This window comes from Numenius arquata, chromosome 4, assembly GCF_964106895.1.
Source record: "Numenius arquata chromosome 4, bNumArq3.hap1.1, whole genome shotgun sequence".
Taxonomy (NCBI): Eukaryota; Metazoa; Chordata; class Aves; order Charadriiformes; family Scolopacidae; genus Numenius; species Numenius arquata.
In genome coordinates this window covers 38,185,322-38,212,745 of record NC_133579.1, presented here as the reverse complement: position 1 = coordinate 38,212,745, position 27,424 = coordinate 38,185,322, and the positions used below count along the sequence as shown (strand labels likewise).

The window sequence follows — 27,424 nt, the reverse complement described above, 5'->3', positions numbered from 1 at the left end:
AATTATACCTTCACCCTCTGCCCCTACCACCAAGCTACCTTTTTTTTCTGGGGGAAATAAAATCCCAACCTTCAATCGTCTTGCAATTGCTAACACAGCAAACAAGTCTAATTAAAATATAAGGACAACTGAATAACAAATTAAAGTCCACCCTGAAAGGAAATGGATAGATGAGTTCCTATGTGAAAATGTACCTTTGTCTTACATTATATTGTGTAAGGCGACTGTTGCATTTTGGCTGAGTAATTGAACTCTAGGCTACATGCTTATGACGCTGGGAGAGCAGCACACACTATGCTGAGAATTTCTCACTGTTAAGTCACAGACCTATTAAAGCTTAAGCAGCAGCTTGGTAACACTGCAATGCCATCCTAATAGTAAGAATAGCTGCAGGGATTCCTGACAATTTACACCCATGAATTTATTGAAAAAAAATTGCTGCTTTCAGCTCTTTCAGTAATGGCCAAAAGATACATAGAGGTTGTGAGAGGCATTTCTTCAACTGTATACTTTCCTATCCACTACAAAAGCATATACAGTGTCAATATGACCCCCAAAACACACATGAAAAAGTTTTCTGTGCCTATGACCTCAGTGTTGAAGAGCGCAGTTGCAGCAGTTGGTGTGTTGAAGCTAATTCCTTCCATCACCCTGTACACAGTCTGGACCACTTGGTCTTCTGCAGCGTGGTCCTCCTGGGCTCAGTGCTCAGGCAGAGGCCCCGGCAAGAATTGCTGAGCTGCTGCCAAGCTGCAGCTGCTCCTCTGGTCTGTGCTTTTTGATGCTCTTCATAAAGATAGGGAAGAAAACTTGGCTTATTTGTAAAGGGTTTGTTGCTTTGTTATATATATTTTAGAGAAGAAAAAAATCCTTGAAACTCTGAAAAGTGTAGGAGTTGGCAGCTCAGTTTCTCCTTTTACTAAACCTCTCGTCTTTCATGCTTTGTCCACCCTCCCTGGGCTGGAAAGTACCAGAGCAAGTTAAGGGCAAACACTTGTACTGTCTGGATCTGTTCCAGGCCTTAAAGGAGCCGACCAAACTGCGTTGGGTTAAGAATTTTGTTTTATTGTAGTGTAAAACTTTTGTTTTATTGTATTCTTTTATTAGTAGGCTGGATTCTGTAAGACTCAAAGCTGAGGACTTAGACACTGATTTTCATTCTGGTTTACAAAAAATGACAGTGAAGGGGGTAAGGAAAGCATGTAAAGCGTGACAGTACGTTGACAGGTGTTACAAGGAGATTGACAAAGCTGAGCAAACCTCACTTGCAGGCACAAGAACAGCACTGAGGGAATCCAGACTTAGCAGCAGCAGAGGTTAAAGTTTAAAGAAAAATTTATGAATTATAAAGAAGAGGCACAAGAGTTCACTTACAGTTGATAATATCTGGCACCTTTTTCCATCCACAGGTGGAAGGCTACATAATTTGGCAAAAAGATCATAGAATGGTTTGGGTTGGAAGGGACCTTAAAGATCATCTGGTTCCAATCCTCCTGCCATGGGCAGGGACACCTCCCATGAAACCAGGTTGCTCAAAGCCCCATCCAGCCTGGTCTTGAATGCTTCCAGGGATGGGGCATCCACAACTTCCCTGGGCAACCTGTGAATGAAAAATTTCTTCCTGATATCTAATCTAAATCTCCCCTCTTTCAGTTTAAAACCCTTATCCCTCATCCTATCACTACACTCCCTGATAAAGAGTCCCTCCCCTGTAGGCCTCCTTTAAGGCCACTATAAGGTCTCTTCGCAACCTTCTCTTCCCCAGGCTGAACAACCCCAGATGCCCAGAAATAACCCCAGGCATTGTTTCTGTGTGGCTCTAGACCACATCAAAATTACATGGAGCATGACAGTATTTGGATTAATGCTTTAAAGCTGAAAGGGCATCCAAACCTTACTGTATCTAAAATAATAATAATAAAGTAACCCTTGTAAAAGGTTTGGTACACTGTTCCTTTGGGGGGAGGGGAAGATAACTTTTGAGAAACCTGAGGTTTGCATTGATTGAAAGTGAAAATTTAGACTTGTAAGTTGTCAAAAGCCACTTTTAAAAGTATGAAATTGTATTGTCTGTTCTTTTTTATAGAGCGATTATTAGTAACCTGATATGAAAATTTCTTTTAGCCTCTTTGTATGATGTGTGAGTCAACAAGTGTGTACTGAGTTAGCTGCGCAGTGTTCAGCATCGCTAGTACTACTGGTATAAGTCATTTAAGTTCCAGAGCTTTTGGGGACCCAAGTAAAATGTGTTTAAAAATCACTAATGTTCTAAATGCCCATTTGCTTTCCAGCTCAAGCAGCTCAGGTTCTTAATATTAAAGGAATAGAAGCTTAGGGCTTAGTTTATGTTCTTTCATAAGTGCGTTAAGCATTACAGTTCCACCTAAGAAACAAGAGATCCATGGATGGAGGGGAGCTTTTGACCTCCCAAGCCCCTTGTTAGTAAGAAACTGTCCCTCTGTGTCCAAGGTCCTTATTAAGGAAAAGAAACTCCTAACTGAGGATTTGCTTAGGCATAGAGGCTTAGGAGCTCTGTTAAGCTTTTCTGTGTAGCCTGGCTTTTCAAGAGGATCTTGCTAGTTTGACCTAGTAGAGCAGCAAATGATTTTTGACGTAGAGCAAAAATAAAGAAACTTTAGGGGGCAAAACAGTAACCTTAAATTGGTCCTTTTAACAGTTTGCAACTTTTAATTTCTATGTTAGCCTTTACAAAGACACATCTCTGTATCTTTGCTGTAAACCTGGCAATCTTGAATCAAAAATCTGTTTTCTGGGCCAAATTGTAAGAGTCCTAAATTGTGCTTTAAAATGAAAGCCAGCCACAATCTGCAGGGACTGTGACACTCTTCTATAAAACAAGTGTTAAAGTTGGAAGGATCAAAACAGTGTAAGTGACTTCAGTTCCAGTTTTTTGCTGATGTCCAGACTATAATTTACTTTGCACTGACTCTGCAAGATAGATATAAAATGTTGCTCTTATAAATCGGTGATGTTTTGCTCTCTTTTTGCATGTTGCATTGCAAAAGAGAACAAGGCCAACCAAAGTCTGTTATCTGTGCTGCTAGTAAGGGAAATTTTCACTCAGCGAAGACAAATGCTGTAAAAGCTTTTGTGAATAGCATACACTGATCTGGTGGTAAACCCATCACAGGACTGAAGGACAACCATTTCCATACACACTTTGGCACAGATGCTGTTCTTTTCATGGAGAAGAGCATGCGCAATTTCTTGGCATGTGAATTTTGTGGATGCTGCACTTACTATGATTTCTCTCAATTCTATAAAGCTTATAGGAGAAGGTTGGTTTTTTTTCTGAAGGGGATTTATCATTGCTATCTATTAACTGCCTGTAAACACTGTGTACTTTAAATATTTTATAGCTACATGAAGGGATTGGCGCTCAGGGCACTAAGGTTTTATGCAGCATGTCTGTCAAATGGCTATTATACTTCCAGTTTCAAAATATGTTTTACCTAGAAATGTGATTATCAGGACAGACTTTTTACAGATAACTCCTTTACACCAGGAGGGGAAAGTGAATGTATAAATTAACTTCTAGTGTGTCTTTACGTGTTGGTCCCTTATTTGTTGTTTGGGTCATCAAAACCTTTAGCAGTGCATGAGAATAATCTGATTTAATGACAAGAACAAAGAACCAGCTCTCTGTTTTCCAAAGTTGCAGCAGATGTAGAGAATAAATTATAAACAATTTTCCAAACATAATGTATAAATTTATAGCACTGACATCTTGATCTTGCATGAGAAATACAGTGTATACATACTAAACAGAATAGTTCATGCTAACCAGATGCAGGGTCATCCATTAGCAATACTTTATCTGATTAGTATTGTTAATGGAAGGGCTTATACGGCCATTTCATAAAAGCAGATCTGCTGTAGATCATGATTTCTTGTCAATACAGTCATCAAGGCTGTCATGGTTAAGACAGCCCAGCTATTAACCTACTAGAGTAAACTGGACAGAGAAATATACTGAGCAGTCAGTGAAACAGAGACCCTTCCATTTATTTTTGTTCCATGCATAGCATTGCCCCCTGCACTGCTGCCTTTTTTATCATTTCATTTGGCAAGACAAATTATTTCAGCATCTTTCTTTACTCAACTTCTAATATATTAAGTGGCTTGATTGTGATAATTTATGATACTTTTGATTTTATATTCATCATGGTCTTGATAAATGAAAAGGTAATACTGAAAGGTCATGTTTCTGGAACAGATGGAAGTACCATAGTTATATCATAGATTATTTTAAAATGTGTAGATTAGGAAGCAAACAAATTAATCTTCTCCCTGAGAAAAGGGTGATCTTGAGAATGGAATATGCTGCGTTAACTCTGAAGATGACCTAACTATTATCTTGATTTTTGTACATTCCTGTTGTTGATTTTAGTATTTCTAACGACAATACCAATATTTAATGGTCTGTCTTCATTATAAATAGTATGTTTAGATATTCACAGTTCAGCAGAATTTTAATCAACTAGAATTTGTGTAGAAATCGGTTCAACAGGTAATATTTTGTTTAGAGTAATCTATGGTAGTTTTGAGTTTCCTTTTGAAGCCACTGTTCTAGTGGTATAGTGGATTTCTTGTTTATTTTGAATAACCTGGAAAAAAAATAATCTTCTGTTTAGAAGTAAGATACATGTTTTTAAACAAAACAGGGTTTCCTAACCTATTTGCCTAGCTCTGAGGCAAAACCATTTATTTTTAATTTAAGATGCTGGCTTTTAATTTAAAAAGCTGTTACGAGTTTAAATTCATTGGAAAATAATCCTAAAACATTGGAAAATAATCCTAAAAAAAGTGAGGACCAACTATGATTTGCGTACATGGTAATGAACACATGAAGTAGCAGTGCTGTCACAGAGCAGTGAAACCACAGCGCTTTTATGGGTATTGATCCTCATCCCAGTGCTGAACTATGTTTGCAGCTCCCATGTCAGACCCCAGCAGCAGGAAGTCAACTCTTTGTTGCCATGCGTGTGGAGCTGCATCATAAACTCGTTCATTCCCTGTTTTTAAGAATAAGTTAAAGATTAGTGAAAACTTTGGAAATATTTTAGATTTTATATACTTCCTACTAAGACAGGGTGATTTTGGTTGGAACTCTATGATCTTTAAGGTCCCTTCCAACTCTAACCATTCTATGATCTGATTATATTAGCTGGTTGTATTACTTTTCCTAAAATTATAATTGAACTTACCTATTTAAATTTCTTTTAAATGTCCTTTCAAGTGTCAAAGACTTTCCCCCAGTATTTGACGGGATTTTTTTCCCTATATTTACTATTTCTTTTCCATTTCTCTCTTTATTGGATACACTTTGTTTCATTTGTTCTTTTCTTTCTAACTTTGCTTCTATTTCTTTAATTCTTTGTCCTTTTCTTTATTTCCACATTTTCCTTATTTTTGCCTTTCTGTTTTTTGCCTCCGTGTTTCACTTCCCTAAACTGGATACAGGACTTTTTCCCGCACTCTAGGTGTGTGTGAATCTGTCCCTCCCTGTTCATCTGCTTGACCCTTTCACCCCTTAGAATAGGGATAAGGAGTAAAACCTGAAAGATCTGAACAGGGGGGTTCTGACAGTAAATGCATCTAATATTGGCTGTCATGACCACAGTTCTTAAATTCCTGCATGAACTGAGAAACACTAAGAGCTCTAAAAACTAGAAAAAAGACCGCAGTTTTTGGCAATGAGTTGAATTGGTTGAATACAAAAAATCATATCCCAGGCATGTTTGCAAGATTAGGACATAGCTAGAGAACAAAGTCAGACTGAGGGTAGAGTAGAAGATGGCATCCCCTTCAAGGATTGCGTGATTGGAAAGATGGTAGAGTACTTGTGGTGTTCAAGGGAAGAGATAGCAGGAAGGTCTACTGTGCTTTGTCCTTGTTCTTCTTGAACTTGCTGATCATTACAGGAGATGTCAGAATGGAAGATCAAAATACAGACTGGAGAAAAGGAGATGACTATAAGTGGGAGAGGTAAATCCATAATATCAGCACAGTAGTCCAATTTTTTTATGAGGTTACCTGGGGAATAAGATGCATAAGGTAAAATAACACAAGACATGCCCATGTCAGTTCTTTTCTGAAAATTGTAAGGGAAGGTGAACATTATTCTCTTAAGTAATTACTGAAGAGGTAGGGAAAAAAAGTATTAAACTTCTTGGAGAAAAAGCTTCTGACTGACTTTGCAGAAGGCAATTGAATGGCCAGGGTACTGATTAAAAGCCCTGACCAAAAAGAAGGCACTAAAGCCTTCAGTGGAGGCAAGAATTTGTACAAGAAGTAGAAGCCAGACTGCAGCAGGTCAAAAATGGAAATGGAGAGTTTAAAACAGTATTTGTAAAAAAGCTTGTGGGAAGTGAGATATCCAAACAGTTGCCATGCTTTGTAATAAGACAGAAGAACAAGTGAGTTGAGGATGAAAAAAGTGGAAAAGGGAGATGATCTGCAGCCACATGCACAGGGGCAAAGAAAGCAAACGAATGCAAGAGTAAACTGAGAAGAGGCAAAAAGTCATCAGCATTGATGACTTGGAAATCACAGGAACTTCCAGTGACAGGGAGTGAGGGGAAGGCGTTGATACCAGAGGAGAGGATGGCTGAGACCAGAAGAAGATAGTAGAAGGCTATTATGGCAGCAAGAGGGAACATGTTATTGCTTAGTTGGAACAAAGTAAAATGAGAGGTTAGTCTGGCAGGGTGAAAGAATTGAATCAATGCTCTTGGCTGAATGAGGATAGGAGGGTGATGAAGTGTCTAACTGAAGGAGTGGAAGACCAAGTCATCAAAGATTAGTTCAGTTAGTTGTTGAAGAAGGGAAGGAAGAAGTTGATGGATTGTAGATGACAGCAACGTGGAGGGGAGATACAAGTAGAACTGTATGTGATACTAAATAAACCTTAAATAAAATAATTGAGAAAAACTCCTTTCCCAAACATTTGGGAAAGGTCACTAGGAAAGTCCAATATTCCCATGACCATCTGAACAGAGGTAGGAAGAAGGAGAGATCACTCAGAAAGTAGAGCTAAAGGAGTAACTTCAGAAGAAAGCATCTTGATCTCTGAGGGAATGGTGGAAAGGGGAAGTGTAAGGAAGCTGTGGCTGATTATGGTCATTTTAAATACAGAGTTTCAGAGAAAATAAAAGCAGAGACAGGGGAAAGCAAGAGACTGAAACATGAGATGTGCAGGTAGGAATAATGTTACTAAAGGCCTTGAGGCAGTGCCAAAACTGGGGTGGTAAGTAGAAGGTGGATGTCACTGGAAGGTTACTTCTGCGGGTGAATGTCACCAGAGGCAGAACAGTGGAGATAAAGGTTCATAGGGTTGCTGAGAGAAGTAAATGAAGACAGACTAAACAAAGATGGTCAGAAGTAGAATATAGGAACTCAAGTTAAAATAACAGAAGAAAGCAAAGGGAAAAGAACAAATGGAGCTAGTGTAAGGAAAGGATAAAGGAGATAGATGCTACGAGGCAGTAAGGGATGTGGTGAGAGCCCTAGGAGAATAGTAGATGGAGTGAGTTTTTAAAAAACAAATGACAACAACAAAAAACCCAAAACAAAAAAATCCAAACCAACAAAAAGAAAAAAAATCCCTAACAAAATAAAACAACAGCAACAAAACTCCCGAATGACATCCAAGAAATGAATAGGCTTAATCCACCTTCAAGAAAAATCTCATGAACAGCTAGGAAATCATAGCCAAATGGCTAAAATGTTGTAAATATTTGTAAACTGCATGACTGGGTGATTGGATGCTGTAAACTCAACTGTAACTGTCCACTGAATTTTTAACCTGTCACAGCGCTGTGTTACCAGAGCGTGAGGGCCTTGCTAGAGCCTTAAAACTGAAAAGCAGCAAACCCAAGTTTATATGCTGCAGATGTGCACTGTAATGAACTTAAATTCCTACACAAATGCCTTTTGTAGCTAGTAGCTCTCACGTCTAGTATCTTTTATGTCTTTTCTGCATTTAGGTTCATATCTGAACATTTACAACTGTAGTTCCCAAGTGGATTCTCTGAAACACTGTCTACGTGGTGAGAATTTTACAGACTTGGTATCTCCTTGCATTTGGAGTTACCTAAGATCTAATCAATGGGACACACTCGACTTTCAAGTCATCTAGTTATAATCAAATCACTATATATCTGCTCAGGCAGAACAGCGTAGAATTGCAGCAACTGGTGTGCTTTCAATGGCTACACTCTGAGTTTCCACCAATGTCCTTCAGCACAGAATCCAGCCATTTGGTCTGCGTGACTATGGGTAGGAGAAGAGTTTTTCTCAGTGAATGAATTACTTATTCCTTGCTAGGAGCGCTCAAATGCTAAGTTTGTCTATGTCTTTGTATTGCAAGCATAAACAACTGAAAGCAACACAGCAGTCATCCCTGCCAAATGGATGCACAATAGCAGTGACAACAATGCATCCTCTAATGTCTGCTTAAACATCCCGATGCCATATTTGACTTAAAAGGGATTGGTTTTTTGTTACTGGGAATCATAACAGTGCACTTCCGCTCCCTACACAACATCTTGACTGAACAAGCTATTGAATGGAATATGTTCTAAGTGACCATATTTTATACTAAATAAATTTGATTAAATTCATTCTGTAGGCCACTTCAATGTTAATCATAATTATATTATTCTGCCAGTAACTGAGGTAATATGATAAGAAGAATGTCACATTCTGTGGGCTTCTTTTAATGGAGTATATATTACAGCTCAGCACTTGCTGTATTCAGCAGTCCTCACTTAAGAAAGAAATTTAGAATTAAATGGCAGCTTAGAGCTGTAAAACTTGGTGGGTGACACTCTTCCTGCTCATGCATAAACTTCATCGGGTGTAGTGGGAATTGGTGCAAGATGAAAGTCCAACGCAGGATTTGAAAAGAAGTGAGGGTAGTGATAAAAATTCGTCATATTATTACACATTTTTCATATACAGTCTTCATTATTGCAAGGCAAGTAGGGCACTGTACTATCTTGGCTGACCTCCTCTGTGACTTATTTTCAGCTCATCTCCTTCAACAGATGAGAATGGACATGGCTCTCTGGCAGTTTGTTTTACTGCAGCAGAGCTAGCAATAACGTTTCATAGCCTTCCCTTAGAGAATTCAGCTCCTCGTGTACTGGCATTGCTGTGTGGGTTTGTGTTTTCAGCCGTCTAATGCAGTTTTGCTTTTAATGAGTGCCACTAAAAGAACAAAAGAGGGAAAATCTTGGTGAGGCAACTAAACAACTAAGAACAAGGTAAACAGTTCACACCTGTGTGTCGGGTTAAAGAATGCAGTTTCCAAGTAGGTATTGTGTGTTGTGGCTTCTCCACGCTTCAGGTTATAGTGATATGTTTAAAAATAATGATTTGCAGTTGCTTATTTGATGCCAAATGGCCTAAAAATCCCATCTCCATACAGCTGTAAGAAAACGTAGCCTTAAAAAATAAAACACCTTGGGAAAATGGATTGAATTATAGTTAATCAACTGCTTCAAATGAGCAGTAGGGTCATTGCCAATGCCAGTTTTAGTTTCCCTTACTATGCTACTGTTTCTGGGAGGTCATTTTGTCTTAGTCCTCACCACACCGATGTTCTCTTTTCCTTAATCATTTCTGACAAGATACTCGTCATGCCAGTGTTCTCAGACAAAATTCCAAGAACAAGGGGTTTGCAGTTGGTATCTGCAGAAGAGCTGCTGAAGGCCATTGTGATTAGGCTGTGATGGCTGAGGCACTGGAAGTACCGAGGGAGGCTGGGGATGCATTTCTCAACTGGAGACCTTAATTTTCTGTGTCTTACCGATCAATGTGCCTGGCCCCTCTTTGGGGCTGGGAACTGCACATGCAAGAATTAACAGCTACACTCTGAGCTTTGATGAAAAAAGGAGTATGAATCTTTTTATTTTTTTTTTTTTTTTCCCCTCTGCTAAGTATGCTAAAAGTTTCAGGAAAAAAAAAAAAAATTAGTGACCTTGTCCTGCTAAGCCTTGAAACGGCATTGGAGCCGCAGCTGACTTTGGCCAAGTTCTCTTGTAAAAACACCCCTCAGCAACATTGCAACATGTGAATAAACAATAAGTGTCATTCTAATAACAACACAAAGGTCGAATATAAAAATAAATAAAAGCAAGGATAAAAATTGCTGACCTGAGGCCTAGTCCTCAATCACAGAAGTCAAGGGACTTTTCAGTGTGTTTCGAAGCAAGCAGTATGTCAGGCTGACCGCGATTAGTATTTTTCCTGGTCCCACTTGTATTTACTCAATGCCATGCTACAGTGATCACTGTTTACACTGTGACCAGACATTAGTAGCTCTACTGGATGTGAATCTTCTTTCAGTGATACTGGAAGTGCAAATTTTTAGTTCTAGTGAGTTTTATTTTCACCTCAGCAGCAGATTCAACTTTTGCGATAATGAAATTATCTCCTTGTGTTAGCCGGTGCCTCACGTGGCTGTGTCTCTTCTTGTTGGGCTAGGCTCTAAATTCGGGATGTCACTGAATTCATTAATACGTGGAAATGATTCATTTAAGGGAGGTTTCTTTCCCCTCTGTACATGCTTGCTAATTAGCAGATGAATTTTGATGTTCTAATTGATCTGCGGCAGAGAGACAGCTGTGCGCCCCAGCTGTCCTCCGCTCCGGTGGGCCTCCCCTGCAGAAGGGAGGGAGCAGCCCCGCTTCTGACAAATTGATTTAACTGGAGTGCAGTGCCTTGGGGGAGTCGTACACCACGCTGTCGCCGCAGATGATTGCAGCCTTGGCGGACTGCAAACACGGGAGCACTGTAATTGCCCAACAATGTCCTTTCCGTTGCCTCGCTGAAATTCAATTTTTCATGCCTCACCAAGCTTTCCAGTCCCCCCTCCTGCCCCTGGTGTGGAAATACTGTGTTCTGCCTGACTGCCGTTTCAGGAAAAAATTCAGGCACTTGAGAATGGGGTTTAAACTGTATTTAATATGTTAATAGTAACTAAATGTGCTCACTTGGTCACATATCAAAGTATTTGTATTTAATTCATAGGAAAGTATTCTCTAATTATATTGTATTTAGCAGGTAGTCTTTACTACAAGCCTTTTAACAGTAATGTTAGTGCATCACCATTCTTTCACGTGGCGTGCCGCGTGTGTACAGTGATGGCTGTAGTGTCCTTTAAACATTTACTCTTTCAATTGCAAGTATGAATTTTTAAGGCTTCGTGTCCTGTTGTGCCCCATTTTGTCAAACCTGGTAAATACTTGCATGTAACAGGTGCCTTTCTACAAAAATGACAACTGTGGCCCGGAAAGTACAAATATCTAATTAATCTTTCGTGTCACCCTCCCTCATGAATGGATTTCTAAGCTGTGCACTGCATCATCGCCACTTTCTGGAGGCCATTGGTTTGGCCTGAATATACCTCTGGGGAAAAAAAAAAATAGACACCACAAAAAGTGCATTCATGAATTCTAATGTGTGCCACGCCATTACCTTTCTGCATATCTGATAGATAACCAAGCACATCCAGCACATTTATGGGCGTGCAGATTTATAGACTACTAATAAGTAGCAGCTGTTCTGGAGGTCCACAAGTTTTGCCTGCGGAGGACATGCATACATCCTGAGAAATGACTACCTATCACATCTGTTGAAATGTAATGTCTATTATTATTACTATTATTATTATTATTTCCTTGTATGCTCCTCTGTGTAAATGTGTGCAAGTGATGGGCAGTCAGCAGAAAGGAAAAAAAATACGGGTTTATACCATTGCTTGCTGAGGCAAAATCAAAATACATGTATATGTATGCAGGTATTAAACCATAAGGCTGCTAGAGATTTTGTCAAACTGACCATATGTTCAAAGGTAAGTGATGGCCACTATGATTTTTCAGAACGCTGCCGTTCTGTATTACACTGTTGTAGTCCCAAAGAGTAGCAGAAAGGATATTTGGAGGGGGGAGTCAGGATTCCATCAGTCTTGTATGCCACTGTTCTCCACCCCCACACACAGGAACAGAACAATACGGGTTAAGCTTAAGCAAATATTTAGCTGAATGTGACTTCCTTGATGTAAATCAGGCAATTTCCTAAATTGGCAGTGCTTTTCTCAAAACTCCTGTTATAATTTACACGTCTTCAGAATAAATACTTCTCTCTTAGGGTCAGCCCCTGTACCACATGTTGCCATGTTGGTTATTTTCATCCTTCAATAGCCTGTCTTGTTTTCTTTGTTATATTTCCAGTGAGATTTAATGTAAGCAATTAGGCAATTTTCCCTCAGAGAATGACAGAAGCATATATTGCATAATGAGTAACGTGTTTTGTGGTTAAAAATAGTGCTGCTTGGTCATTTCATTTCATGTTATAGCAGCAGCTGAAGCTTTACTGAGTACTGCTTGGTGATACTGCATGAGATTCACAGGCTGAGGAAGCAATCTGAACTCTTAATCTTTGGCAGGATGTGAGAAAGTGATGCCCAGTGGACCATCACCAGTAGGACTGGACTACGCTGAGCTCATTTGCAAGCCCCTAATGGGGAAGAGGGTATTTCTAGGGACTAGGTGTGCATCCCATCACTGTGTTGCAGCCCCGAGGGGTGTAGAAGAAGATGTGCTCTCCTGATATGCCTGGGATTTCTAAAATGAAATTGCTCCTTAGAAACTTCGGTGTCAATGACTGTGCCTGCAGGTGGCTACAAGTCATGGTTGCTGCTCCAGTGGAGTGGGAATGTGATGGACACTGTACCTGCTCACCTTTGTCCAGTCATCTTCTGTGGGGCAGTACCTTGCTGACCTGCTTGTTGCTTCCTACCAGCTGGCTGGTAATAGCAAGCAACAGGCTACCATAGATGGAGAAATCAAAAGGTCATGTCTCTTCTCCAAACACAAAACTGCATTGTGAGGCAGGGCCTTTTTATCCCAGCAAGGCATGAATGAACAAGGCAGAGGAACCCTTTGGTACGTGGCTCAGGTTGAAAGGTCTCACGCTCTGATAGTGTCTGGCTGTGTGGGTGCCCATCAGGCACATTCACTGACTCAAGGTCTTTGCATTACAAGGTATTACTTGTTGCAAAAAATACTGGAGGTCTTGGGGCCTCCATGGAGGGTCAGATGTTGATTTCGCTTAATGTGCAACTCTATCCTTTTCATTGCGTTAACTCGGAGGGGAAAACATCCTGGTAATCCCTTTTTGTCATTAACACTACGAGCAGGTGCCCTCAAGACTCTTCAGCCCATATTCTAGACTCTGTCACTGGGAAAATCCAGTTCTTCCCTCGCTTCAATCTGTTGGGGTAAAAAAGCCAGCAGCTACTTCCAGCTGCTGCCAAAAGCATTAATACTGACAAGGTAGGCTGTTTCAGAAGAACGCTGTTGGAATGTTGAGGGGTTTTGACCACTTTAAGGACTAATTTGCTGGGCTGGGATTTTCCCCCCCACCAAGGTGGTTTATACTGAACATTTTAAGCTGACACCTCACCTAGGAGGTGCTACTTTACTAGCAGCTTCTAATGCGAAGTGCTAAATGCTACCCATTTTCTCATACATCTACACCATAATGTTTAGCTGTGTTGATTCAGAGAAGTGTTTATTCCAAGTATATTGTAAAGTACCGTTTTTTGCTGCCTTTATTTAGTTTTGTTTCATAAGAAGCAAATAGAATACTAAAGGTAGATCTACAATACAGCCTCCACAGTACATTATCACAGCTAGGTTGTTAAGGAACTGCTACTTCAAACTTGCAAATGAGTACAGACACCAAAGAGAATGCAGTGCTTAGCTCTTTTATTTTGACCACTGTAATGTAATTACTTACACTAATCTTTCACTATATTTCCATGACTAGCAAAGACAGAGATCTGATTGTGTCTCTAGCTGTTGCTACTGCAAAGTACTTTTTAAATCATATTAACATCCATACTTGATCTTCCTACGGATTTTGACATGCAGATCACAAGATACTGTTAAATTACTCAGCAAGAGAGACTGGCTCAGGTTGTATCCAAGCCACAGCATAGAAATGTACCTAGTGTCAGTGATTTGAGGGAACTAGAAGAGGCAGTGACCCCTTTTCTCTGGGAAAGCACTTGACCTTCATTTTTAAAGCATTGTAAGTTCTGTGCATCATTCTACTCTAGCTGGTATTTCAATACCAAGATGCTAGAAATAGTCAGAAATTAATTGTTCTACTTCTGGCTGTCCAAGAAGCTATGCCTCCTTTTCTTTGGCACAGACCTAGCAGTAGTGATGAACACGTTCTGCACAACCAGGCTGGATTATTGTGACTCGCTGAACTGAAGATAAAAGCTCTATAGAAACTTCAGCTATTGCAGAGCGCAGCAGCCTACCTCATTAGTAGGGATAGCGCTGCGAACACACAGCGCCGATGCTGTGCATCATCAGCTGGCATCCCATTTGCTTTGGCAGCCAACTGTGGGCTCACTCAATGTATAAGGTCATCAAAGTACTGGGATGGATGCTGTTCTGTCTACAGATTGCCACGCTGGCTTCATGTCTCTGGTACAGTACTGCTGATCGTGTGCAGAATGAAACTCCCTGGAACTGGACTTGGGCAATTTTGGCCAAAGGCCTTTTCCTGAATCTCAGAGGCAGCTACCAAAAAAGGTTTCACCTCAGTTTATAAGCTTCATTTTCTTTTGAAGGAATCCTTCTGCAGTGACAGAAGAGACATTTAAAGATGTGGATATCAGGAAGGAAGGACATTGAAACTTGGGGACAGAGAAGAGTCCACCCTGGAGAAATGTGTGAACTTCCAATATTGAAATTCCTATTGCAATAATGTAGCTAGAGGTGTCACAGAAGTGTCTTAGCTAGTGCTTTACTGATACATCATAATATACTGTGGGTAGATCTCAGCCTTGCTGTCAGGATAGGTGTTAAGAGGTCATTTAGCTTCTTTATGTAGCCAGGTTCCTACAAGAGCAGCAGACTGCTCCCCACAGTCTTCACAGAGCTGTTGCCCCTGCAAAGGTTTGAGAAGGCTTGGAAAGCCAGGGCAGAGGGTAGGAGAAACAGTCAGATGTAGTTACGGAAACACCAGGAAGATGGCTCTAAGAAACAGCAGAGGGCTTTTGGATGATGTGCTGACAAGTGGACTTGTGAAGAAAATATATTGTCTGACTGCTGCATGCAGGAAGATGGACATTTTGTTGTTCAGCCCTGTTATGCAGCCCTGTTTTCTCAGTCTCAGAAACACCAGACTGTAGAGCCGAGAAATTGCAAGGGTGACTCCTCCAGCCCGTTGAGTGGGAGCACCGAGCCCTGCCAGCCCCTCTTGCTCAGCTGAGGTGGGAAGCCATGTTACAGAGGGAATGGGCTCATCTCTTCCTCTCTGCTGTGTGGACAGCCACAGTTCTTATGCTGCTTCTGCTAGAAGGGATCTCTAAAGGTCACTGAGTTCCGCTAGGATGGAGAATTATTTATAGTTACATTATCTCTTGTGGGATATTTTCTTAAAAATCTGTAGCAAAGCGGATTGCATGCAGTAGCCTGCTTCCATGCTTAGTGGTCCTTTTAGTTAGAAGGTCTTTCTTCTTATTAATGAGAATCACAGAATCGTTCTTTCTATTTTTTTTTTTTTTAGCTGCATGTTAAACCAGTATTTTTTTGTCCAGACATGAAAAAAACCAGCACTGTCCTTGTTTACAAGAATATTTTCTTCTCAGAAAACTCTCCCCTTTTACCAAGACTAGGAAACTCGACCTTTCAGTCTCTCCTTCCTGGTCAGGGCTTTAGCACCGCTTAAATATGTCACTTACTTCTATATTTTCTCCAGTTTCTCCACACAATGCCCCAAACACCAGTTGGTGCCTCCTTAGTGCTGAGCAGCAGACAGTAATTGCTTCCTGTCTTTTGCATATAGCACTACTGCTACTGTGTCACAGAACAAGATTTGTGTGTCTTCCCCTGGCCCCAAACAATATTGGTTCTTATGCAAGTCATAATCCATTGTGGGTTATAGATCCCCAAGGGTTTTTTTGGGGTTTTGGTGTTTGGGGATTTCTTTTTGCTTTGTTGTTACACCCTATGGTGTATCTCTTGTACTTTGTACCAAAAATGAAGGTGTCTGCATCTATGTACATCTGATTTCATCATGAACTTTTTTTCCTAATGAAAATACTCCTCTGAATTTTGGTGTATTGTTAAGGTCAGAGAGGAATATCAATAATTCTTCATAAGGTACAGTGGTCTTAATGTGATGACTAACACGGTCATTACAGCATCTGGCTTTGAAGTGGTGGGAAGAGGAATTGATTCTACTGTTTTGTACAGACGTCTATGGTAGATATTAGTAGAGTAGAAATAAATGAGGGTCAGCTGTTGTTTTCCATATGAAGCCAACTGTGCAATGAGTCAGAAAGCTTTGCAGAGGCCAGAGCAAATTCCATGGGTTTCCTTCCAAAAGAAGCTGCATGGCCTGCAATGCATGACATGTCTTCCTCTGATGTAGGACACTCTGCTTTTAGCAGCATTCAGCTCTGCAATTTATACAGGCATCCATATTTCACTTTCTCCAGTTAATCCTAATAACCAGCTTTTAGAAGAACATGACAGCATAACATATGGGTGGTAAAACTGCTCATAAACCATAATAATGTGGCCAAAAAAGATTAGATAGATAGACGCACTATGCTTATTGTGACATTCGCTGATTAGGAGGTATAGCTACTTATTACAGCCATTACCTTGGTGACTTGGAAGCAGACTGAAGCTGTTGTTTGAAAAACAGGTTACAAGTCCAAATTTAAAACAACTGTGTACTTACAACATGTAAGAGATATAATTATGTTTGCAATTCTGTTCTTCAGTGTGCAGATGGTAATTTTGTTCATTTATGGTTGCACACTGATAATGTTTTCTGTAGAACCAGCATTGGCAGGAGTAAGTGTGTGTTAACAGTAAGTAGGCAGTCTGTAATATATGGTTATCATTTTGTTGATAGGGTTCTGGTGGGATGAAAACCAACCAGAAACATGAGTTCAAATAATGATTCCTTATGGTAGCACCAAGACAGGCTTCCTCTGTGTATGTGTGTTATTGCATCTTATTATTTATTTTTATTGTGTGAAGAGTTTTTTCTTTTTTCCTTCTCATTTGGAAACTTTTATTCTGGCTTCATTTTCTGTGTAAGCAGTAGAGTTGGGCATCTGCAGGTTTGTGCCTTTAGGAATAAAATTCAGTTTCCACTCAAAGTAATTTGAAGCTTTCTGTTGGTCTTTAGGGGGTGATATACTAGTATACACTTATGAAATTGTATATGAAAGAGACATAAAGAAAAAATATCTATTAAAGATAGTCTTTTGATTTCATATTTTCTCAAAGAGTTATTTAACAGATGTTTCAGAGCAGTTAACAGAAAACTTTCAACAGCTACTCCACTTTTCCAGATTCAAAGGAAAACCGATAAATATGCAGATCAAGGCTTTAAAGTGCTTTTAAGATATTGGGGTTAGGTGTTAGACAATCATGGTACACTATAGCTGGTTCGTTATTCAGATTTTCTAGTTTTAGAATTGTGTTGCACTCTTATTTCATTACAAGTTAATTAAATTAACATAAAAGAGGAAAGCTGTAGTTATGTATCAAGCCCAAGATGCATAATGAACATCCTCTGATGTTACTTGTTATTTAGGTAGTACAATGAGTTTTGCAGTGTATTAATGGGAAAGGGCATAGCACAATATGCTACAAAATAATAGTACATATACAAAAAATATGTTGTCTACTATATGTTATATACAAGTATATATAAAAAGACTGTATTATATCTACCTATAGATGTTTATATGTAGAAATTCTGTATAGATGTGCACAGAATTTATGACAGAAAATACAGGTGCCATAAATTTTATAGCCTTAGAATGGTGAAAATTGTTTAAATTCTCAAAATAAATTAAAAAGCTCAGTCTAGGATGTGAGATTATGCTTTAGCAACTCAAAGAAGATTTTGCCAAAAGCGTCATAGCCCCCAGAGCCATATAAAGCAAACATGATTAAAAGGAGACCTCATTTCACATCAAGAAAAGGCCTTACTAGTTTCTGTTCTTTTATTGTCTGTTTTATTGTGGGGTTTTTTTTGTCTCATCTACATCAGTAATTTTATGAAAGCAGCATTATAGCTAAATGAGTGTGTTTTATCTCAGTTTTCCATGCTTATGGGAGGAGATACTTACTCACTGAGCCCTTTGTATCCTGTTAGGATCTTCCCTTTTTCCTGTAATTCGTGGGATGCGGCACTGATGTGAACGGACCTTCCTACCTGTGAGGCTGTGAGTGGCACTTCAAAAAATAGACTCTAGCAATTGCATTGCACAGAAATGTGTTTACTAATGTATGCACAATGTTTAGTAATCTATAGCTTAGGAGACACAGAATAACCTGCTTCTTTCCTGCTGTCTTTCCACTCTCACTTTTCTCGTCTCTGAAGACTGTAAGCCTGCCAAGGCAAGGATTGCATCTTTTGTTCTGTAAAGAACCTAGTTGTTGGCAGTGTAAGGAACATTAAATATCATTCATATTAGCATGAGCAATGTATTCAATACATAACCAAAACTGTTTCCGAGTTTAAAATGGTTACTGTGATTTCAAAAGAATATGTGGTTGTTTATGGGACGTTGGGCCCTTTGACTCCTCTATTCCAGATGTGTTAATAAGTCCTTTAATTTATTACATTCTTCATAGTCGTTACCCATTTTATTGAGAGTGTCTTTGGGTGCTTTATGGAGAGATTTAGGTAATTCAGGAGGTTGGAGACATGAATGGAGATCGCTGTGGTGGTCATGAATTCTCTCATAGCACAGTGCCATTTTAACATCTAGAAGACAGTTTGGCTCTGAATTTATTATTATTTTTTATAAGCCAGCATAAAGTGAACTGTCTGTGAGTCAAAAAATCCAAGAAGCAACCTGAAATAACATTCTGAGGGAAACACAAATGTATTTTTAAGGAAAGGAATGTTTGTTAATTTTGCAACTGAGAGCAAATCACTGTTTAAATCTACTGTGGTTAAACATGTGAGTATGATCAGTAGCCCACAAACACACATATATTTTCAGATCTGTAGATAGATTTGTCTTTCCTTGCCCCTCGACAATCTAATTATTGATGAAAGGCTGTTGATACTTCCTTAAATTGTTACAGCTCTGGGCAAATACTCTAATACAATCCCTGTTCTTCCACCAAGCAGCAAGATGTCTGTCCTGTATTTAGCCACTGAAGAGTTACAGCTTCAAACATACATCCTTAAACATGTATCGCAAGTGCCCCATATCGTTTCTTCTTCTCCTTCCAACCTAGTGTCTCCTGGAAGCCAAGACACCCATCTGCCATCACCCTGCAAAGTAGCATCTTTGGAAGGCATAAGCCACAATCTTCCTAGCTGATCCTCATGTGTTTTTCCTCCTCTCGGTCACCCATCTTCCCAACTTAGAGCCATAAGTAATGCTTTCTTCCTGCCTTTCTGCTCCTCCCTCCTTGTTGCCTCTTTCTGCAAGAGCAAAGTCTTTTTTTCAGATAGATGTTCAAACATCTGGATGGCTGGGACTTTGACTGTAGAGAAGAAGTATGTGGCCTGAAAAAAATAAATACAGGATGTGATAATCTGTTTTCAGACTGTCAAAAGAGATATGGCTGACTTTGACACAGTCAGCAAAAGTGGCTTTGACAGCCTCTGGGGCCTGAAAATCTTCCTGAGAAATCCTGATGACTGATTATTAAAAGAAAAGATGAATTTCATGAGACAGCTCCCACACCAACTGTCAGGAGCATATACATTGTGAATACATTTTTCCCTGGATTTTTATACAGAAAAAAAAGAAAATCATGTAAATCTGGAGTTTTCTGTAACATGTTTATTTCTCATATAATCATTAGCAACCATCTCTTGTACAGTAGGTTGCTTTATATGGCAGCAAAAGGGAAATGTTGCAGAGCAGTTTCTCAGACACTTCCTTAGTTATTAGCCATTGGCTAATAATAGTGTCATTTTTGTGTGTGTGTGATTTATCAATGCTAACCCTGTGAATAGAATTTTAAATACTGTTGGCAACTAATCTGAATTGTGTGATAGTGACCAGATAGCACAGACAACCTTACATAGGTAACAAATTAAGTTAGCAGGCTAATATATTGCATGTACCACCTAGGAACACAAGCTCTGCCTTTGCCACAAATGCTGTCTAATAAATGGGGCTTTGCAAGCAGAATCATAGGAAAAAGCTCTGAATGGCACCTCAAAGGGTCATCTAGTGCAGACCTGCTGCCATAAGGATCAGCTTTCCTTAATCATACCCTGAAGGTCATCATGTTCCAGTTTGTTTGAAGACCTTGCTCCCTGCTGTGGTCTACAGTTTGTTGCCCTTATGAAGAGTATTGGAGTTGTACAACAGTGAGAATCCACTCTGCAGCGATGGCAAGAAGGTGCAGGAAGAGGGGATAGCCTCTTGATATATCACACCGGGCTTGGATTCACTGAGGACGGAAGTGGATGACGTTTTGGGGGCTCACAGATTTGGATTTATTGTGTCTTGTGACAGGAAAATGCTTTTCCCTGAGCTGGTCCGAGCCCTTTTACAGCTTTACATATGATAACTAACAGCTCAAACTCTGTTGGTTTGCTGAGCAGTGGGCAGCCCAATGCAGACCTCAAAGCACGAGGTATGCTCAATTACTATGTTGATCTGCTCCTCATTAATGGAAAGGTGAAGGCTTTCTGCCAGAGCCCCACTGTTACAGGAAGTGGTGAAGCCCTGGAGGGTGAGGAGCAAGGCTGGTGTCTCTAGATGGAAAATTTTCATCTCCTGCTCAGGTGCATGTGCTGTGAGGTTGTCTGGACTACAAATACAACATGATCATCTACCAGCAGGTAGGTGGGGAAGGAGGAAGAAAAAAAATCGATCCAGTACACAGTGGCAGGTGGGACACAACCTGCTTTCCCTCAGTCGGGAAGACTGGTGGGGACTCTTATAGCAGGGGGCTGCTGTACAGTGGGGAGAAGGGCAGAGCACTGACCACGGTGTTGCACATGTGCAGTTCTTCAGGCTTTGTGGCTCTGCCTCGGAGAGGTAGCAACCCTTCTCCCTCCTAATGCACCTTAGCCATTGAGCGGTCATAGCTAAACCCAAGGAGTTGTCCTCTCTGCATTGTGGTAGTGCCTACAGATGCCTCTAGGGTTAGGACTGTGTAGTGCTTTGACACTTATGGAAACTCCTTCAGCAACTGCAGTCGCATGCAGATGGTGCAAGAAGCCACGCTGCTTTCAGGGAACACCTCTTTTCAGTCTGCAGTACCTTGGGAGAGCACCTAGTCTCCCCTATGACCTTCTTGCTACTGCTTGTTCCTCATCACAAGACTCAGCTGGGTTTGCGTCATGTGAAAAGGCAGAAAGCTAATTCATGATCTCTGGAAGTGCTTTACTTGGTAAAGATGGACACAGCGTACGTGACCAATAGAGATACTAAGGATTGCAAAACCGTGAAAAGGACTGTGATTTAGAGTCAGTCCTCTATTTCTCTTTGAGTCAGACTCCTCAAGGCAAATACAGTGAACTTCTTCAGTCAGCTGCGTTCTATACCACAGGCTAATTTCTCTTTGAATGCATGATGTATGAGTAACTAACCACCGGCTTTTCTGAAGAACTTGTGCCTTCCTGTGGAAAAGGGAGGAATCAGGAGCCTTCAGCTGAAGGAACAGTTACTGCCTTCCTCCTTGATAAGTGTTAAGTGACTCCCAGCAGTGAGAGTGCATTGTTCTCACCCACCAGCTCTTGGGCTTTGTACACTGCCAGATCCTCTAACTAGCCTCGTAGGCTTCTGGTCTCTGTCTCTCAGGTAGGTGAAGCCTGCCTAATTGAAAAAGTAATACCGGAAGGAAACAGTATGAAAATAAAAGTATAATAATTCATCAGAGTGCTGCTGTTTAGTTATTCACTTTCCCCTTCTTTTGGGCATTTAAACTGTTTCTTTTTCTTGGAAAAAGAATTTTACACAAGTAATTTCCAGCTCTTCATTTCCTACAAAAGTCTTTTGCTCTTAGTTCTGCCTTCTCAGATGATTCCCATTGCCCTTTCAGCTTTGGTTGCCATACACTTGGTTGTGAATGAATATGTATTAAAAAAATTACATGTTCAGGCTGTCTTCAGCACTTAAGAGGTCTCTATCCCCTGCAGAACCTAAGTGACCTGTAATAGTTAACATGTGTCTTTCAAAGACTCCAGGGAGGAGCAATCAACCAGCTTGTAAAATAGATAAATGAATTCACTTGCCCAAGATCAAGCAAAAAACCTTTGGGAGAGGGGATGTGAAGCAAGGTCTGTTATAGCCCAGTTTGGTAACATGTGCCCTAGACCTGTCTCTGATAAAGGCAGTCAGAAGCATTCAAAGGAATGTTTAATTTTGGCAACTGCAAAGGTCACTTCTTAGAAGCTGGTATTGTCTGTATGGATTTTTACCCACTATTTTGCTTTTGAACACAACTCATTTTTTCATTATTCTTTACATAAAATGTCAGCATTTCATCCAAAGAAGGGCTAAAATTTGTAGAAATATCCACAGTAATTTTCATAACTGTAAGAAAAGTAGCATCAGATCCCCAGTTGATGTAAAGCACAGGGGAGCTTCAGAATTTATTTGAATTAAGTTGCATCCTCATCCCAAACCTTTGTTGCATTTTCTCTTTGTAATGAGGTGGCATTACAAAATATTTTTTTGTTTTTCAATATAAATGTGATGGGCTTGTAGCTGTCCGGACCTGTTAAATACTGGTGGTTGTCCCAAGGACATCACCCAAGGACCTGCCAGTCCAGCGAGTACACACTTGGTAGGTTTTGCAGCGCTTGCACTTGGCTCAGTAAATCCGAGGTAAATGGGGATAGTCCTGGGGTTTCAGTGCATTGCCTGCCGATCCTGGTAAGGGAATGGTAAAAAGGAAAAGGCTCCAGCAAGGATTAACATACCATAATGACCGACTGAAACAAGTACTGTTCACTGAATGCTTTATGTAATTTGTATAATACCTTCTTCTGTTAATGAGCTGAAGCTGGGGTGGGGTGCAGCTGCTTGGGGGCAGGGGAGGATTGAGGGTTGAAGCTGTTTGACACTACACTCAGCCTCTAGTATCTGTTAGGCAATTCTTAATTTACAATAGTTTTTCAGAATGTTTGCTCTACTCCTTTTTTCTGCACTTATTCAAAGTGCTCCTAATGTTTTAATTCCCACCCCAACGGAACATAAAGTGAATAAACAAGAAAACGAGTGGAGATGTGTTAAATGATGATCTTAAACTTAACAACCGTGTTTGTTTTTTCAAGCTGCTGAATAAATCCTCTGTGGTTTATGCTGCAGAGGTCAATGCTCTGCAGTAGGAAATGACTGGTTACATGTCAGTATTCTCCAAGAGTTCATCTCAATTACTGGATTTGTCAAACATGACAAGCCTGAATGACTGTGTGGTGAAAATAGCGCACAGTTTGACTATTAAAGTAATTGGAGCATTGACATTTAACCGAACTGCAAGAGAATTGCAGTAATAAGTCTGAGAAGCACAACCACAAGCGAAGCAGAGAAAATCTCCAGTGAAACTGGTGCATTCTTGTGTTTTGATTAATATAAATTTCAGTATCTTTTTAATTTAAATTATAAGAGTGAAAGGAAGAGGTAATTCCTTTTTGCTACTTATTTTGAAGGAGTACTAATATTTGTATAATTTGAAATTCCATTAATTTAATAACAACCTATTGCAATTTTAATATTGTTACACATAATCTATGTATGTATTTTTAATGCCCCTATAAAGTATATGCACTATAGAGTTAAAAAATTATGTATATATATGCATGTATGTGGAGATCATCAGGTTACAATCATCACAGAACTATGTTATAATTGTGTCAATTGCTTACTAGCTCTCCACTTGCTGCTCTACCTTGCTAAACAGCTACTTCTAGGCTTTCAAGCCTGAGGTGTGGGACTTAAAATTCATTACTCCTATAAATGCAAAAGAGCTTTTCTAAAATAATTTAAGTCATTTACTTGTATCCACCTGCAATTAGATTTAAAAAAAAAAAAAAAGTTATTTCTGATTGTAAATTCTACATACATCAACCTTTCCGAGACACGTTAAGACTTTGGAGAACAGTATAACTATTAGTCACTTTGGATAATTTGGATTTGTACTTGTGGATCTGACTGGATGTTACAGTGACCAAAATTGTGTTCCACAGCCTCTTCCAATGTCTCTGGAATAGGGACTGAAATAATAATAATCTATGACATAAGTCTGAGGGGGCTCGTACTCAGGTGATCTACCTGCATTATGGCACATTAATTTTTCTTTCTCTGAACTTTAATATATGTTATCTCCCAATGGCAGGAGTAAGTCTTCATGTGGAAACTGGGAATCCCCTATTCCTGCTGAAGTCAACCAGACAGGTAGTAAGATAATCCCAAAGGAGAGGGGCAAGAGTGTGTTATATATTATTTATAAGTATATTCTTTGCAGTGTACATTAGGGGTACAGAGTGTGATTTACCACTTCTGCAGTCACATCTTAATTATTGCGTTATTACAGGAGCACAGAGCAGTACTTTAAAATTTTAACCTGTTCCTTGCCTTGACTTACTTAAGTCCCATCTCCATAGAGCAGCTGAACATTATGCTTAAATCCATCTCCTTTGTGTAAATGCAAGTGTATGTTTTAAATCCTTTTGGTTTCAGTGAGACTTATGCACGTAGGTAAGCCTTTTGCTCAGTAGAAATAAACCTCAGCGTAAATTTAACTGTTTTACTGAATTTGAGACTTGAGCAATGCTTAGCAAAGCAATGCTTAGTCATAGCCTAAGTGCATATTTTGCACAGTCCTTCCCTAAGGACAAACTTTCCAGTATTTCCCTATGGAGAAAATAAAGGAGAATTCAAGGAAATACAACAGATGCTTGGGTACTGTTTGCTGACCTTATTGTGAAAATGGAATATTTTTTGGGACCAAAGCAATATCTTAGGGGGGGTGGGGAGGGTGGGGAAGATTCAGGTGAGAGTTTTAGTTTCTTTTTTTTTTCCTGAGTTTCATCCTGCATGTCTGTATAGACTCAGGGCAGTGGGGATGATGGACCTAGAGGCTGTTTGTCTTCAACTTTTTGAAATGCATTCTGCAAAACCAGTTATCTCCTTCTCCTCCATCGTTGATGTAAATCCAGCCAATGTCCTGAAGTTGCTCTTAAGTTGCCCTTAGTGTAACAGAGAGATGCGTGTCCCCACAGAATGAGCTCCTGTTTTGGCACTTATAAGTAGACATTTACTTTATGGGTGTGGTGGCACATTGCAGTTGTCCATCTCCTACTATTCTTGCCAACTTCTAGAATTTAATTCTTAAGATCGAAAATCACACAGAAATGTTCCTCACGAGAAGGGGCTCAAGTAAAATGAAGCAAATAAACTAAAAGGAAAGGCAAGCCATTCCCTTTTCTGGAGTTCAAGGGGCTGAGAGTGAAAACCTAAGATTTACGCAAGCAAGAAGAAACTCCCTTATTAAGCATTAAACAGTTTAGACAATTTGAGCTGCCAAGATTAATGTAAAGTCCCAAATCAGTCATTTGGAACATCAGGCAGGGAGGAAGGATTATTTGACTGTGTGCTGTTCAATGGAAATGGTGTCCTCCAAAGGAGAAACATCCATCCAGTTACAGGAAAAAAGCATCATGATTCTGATTGAATAGTAAAATAGCAAAATAGTTTGGAAGGGATTTTTTCCAAAGCTTCTCAAGTAGGAAGGGGTCAGATAAAAACAGGGTGCAACCTTACCTTTCAGTTCTTGGGCCAGAGGGGTGAAGGCAGTGTGCACTCTGACAGTAGGAGAGCAGCATAGCATGTGTTAGCCATTCAGCTTGTAACGATGTTTTGAACTTTGAGATGATGGAAACAGCTGCAGAAACACTAGATACCAAAGGGAGTAAATCAACATCCAGCAAAAGTTTGATGCAGCAGGAGGACCTTGTAACAGTTCTACATTATAGGTAGGCTTAAAATCTGAATACAGTGAAGTAATGTGTTGTTCTTGAGAGTAAGAAAGAAAATGCTAGGGAGGTCTTGCAGTCACTGTCACTGGAGACATACGGACAGGTGCTAGTTGTGTCAGGACTTCTGAGATGATCTGCAAAAATCCCAGGTGGAAGAATACTGACTCCAGGATACCAAGTTTAACTTCTGATTACTGGCCCAACAAGGAGAAGTCAGCCTGTAAGGCCTAAAAATAGTAACTCTAAAATGCAAGACTAGAATCAGCTAAAACACACAAGGCTGTCTTGCTCAGATTTCATTCTGGTAAGTTTGCAAATTTGTCCAAGATCCAAAGCCATGCAGGTAGCTGCCGCCTTAGACAGCAGAATTGCCTATCTAAGAAGAGATTTCATCTACTTGGTGAAATGAGTTATAACAAGTTTCATTCCAGAGATTTGTTAGTGATTGGGGCAACAAACGAAAGCCAATTGCAATATGCTTTAGCAAATCCTTTTGTGGGTAATTTATATGGAGTGCATGGGGAGCAGGGCTGGGTTTTGCTCTGCGGGCTGTGTGATTGAAGAGCTCCATTGGTTCAGGCTCAGGCAGTTTGAGAAGTTACTGCCAATTACTTTGCCCTGCCTCTGCTGGAATTCCTTATCCTTGAGGTAAAAATAGCAAGAAGTAGTGTGCCTGCTCCCCAGCCACTGCAGCTCCCAGCCGGAGGGCAGTGTAATCCACCTTCAGGTTTTATTCATTGTTGAGGCAGTGTGTGAACTGAGGCGGCTGGGGGCTTGGAGTCAATAACTCATCTAATTTAACCGTGGCAATGGGATGGTGTGGGAAGAGGATGGGAGCACCGACAACCTCTTCAATCGTTGCTGTTAAATCCAGTAGGGATTGTTTTGTGGACTGGTTACTGTCCAGGCTGCAGAAGTTGCAGTGAACTTTCCTGCAACATGGCTGACCAGTGTTTCGCTGTCTTCAGGGGATGAATGGGCACTGTATTAGCTAGTAACTGCAGTTATCTTCTAATGGACCTTCTTTAATGAAGGAAAAGGCTTGATGAATAGGAAGTGAATATCAAATATGAGTAGTAAGTAAATAACAACTAGAATGGCGCAGTCATCTACTTACATTGTTTTAGTGTTTTTTAAGAGATAAGAGCTTAGTTTGGCTTCTGTAACTGTTTCAGGGCAAAAGTAAATACTATCAAGTGACAAATGGCTAACGATAGGTATAGTAGGTATAAACCACTTTTACAATTCAAAGCTGCTTCTGGAGTCATTTTTAAGAAACTGTCAAACTCATTGAATGTGATAAGCATGAAGGTGTGTTTAGGTTGGTTGCAGTTCTGTAATTCTTCTCTTTTATCAAATTTTAAACTAGAAATTGGATTAT

The 27,424-nt window shown here is 40.0% G+C and overlaps 1 protein-coding gene across 3 annotated transcripts in view; it reads left to right on the top strand.

Moving 5' to 3' along the window:
* Positions 1-27,424, top strand: part of LOC141463991 (poly(rC)-binding protein 3-like) — a 149,173-nt gene that overhangs the window by 19,936 nt on the left and 101,813 nt on the right. For 2 of the 3 annotated variants that reach the window (XM_074146700.1, XM_074146703.1), the window contains exon 2: positions 18,235-18,304. The exons of the other annotated variant lie outside the window; for it this stretch is intronic. The gene's annotated coding sequence lies outside the window, so the exon portion shown is untranslated. The remainder of the gene's footprint in view (positions 1-18,234; positions 18,305-27,424) is intronic. 3 annotated transcript variants of the gene reach the window in all.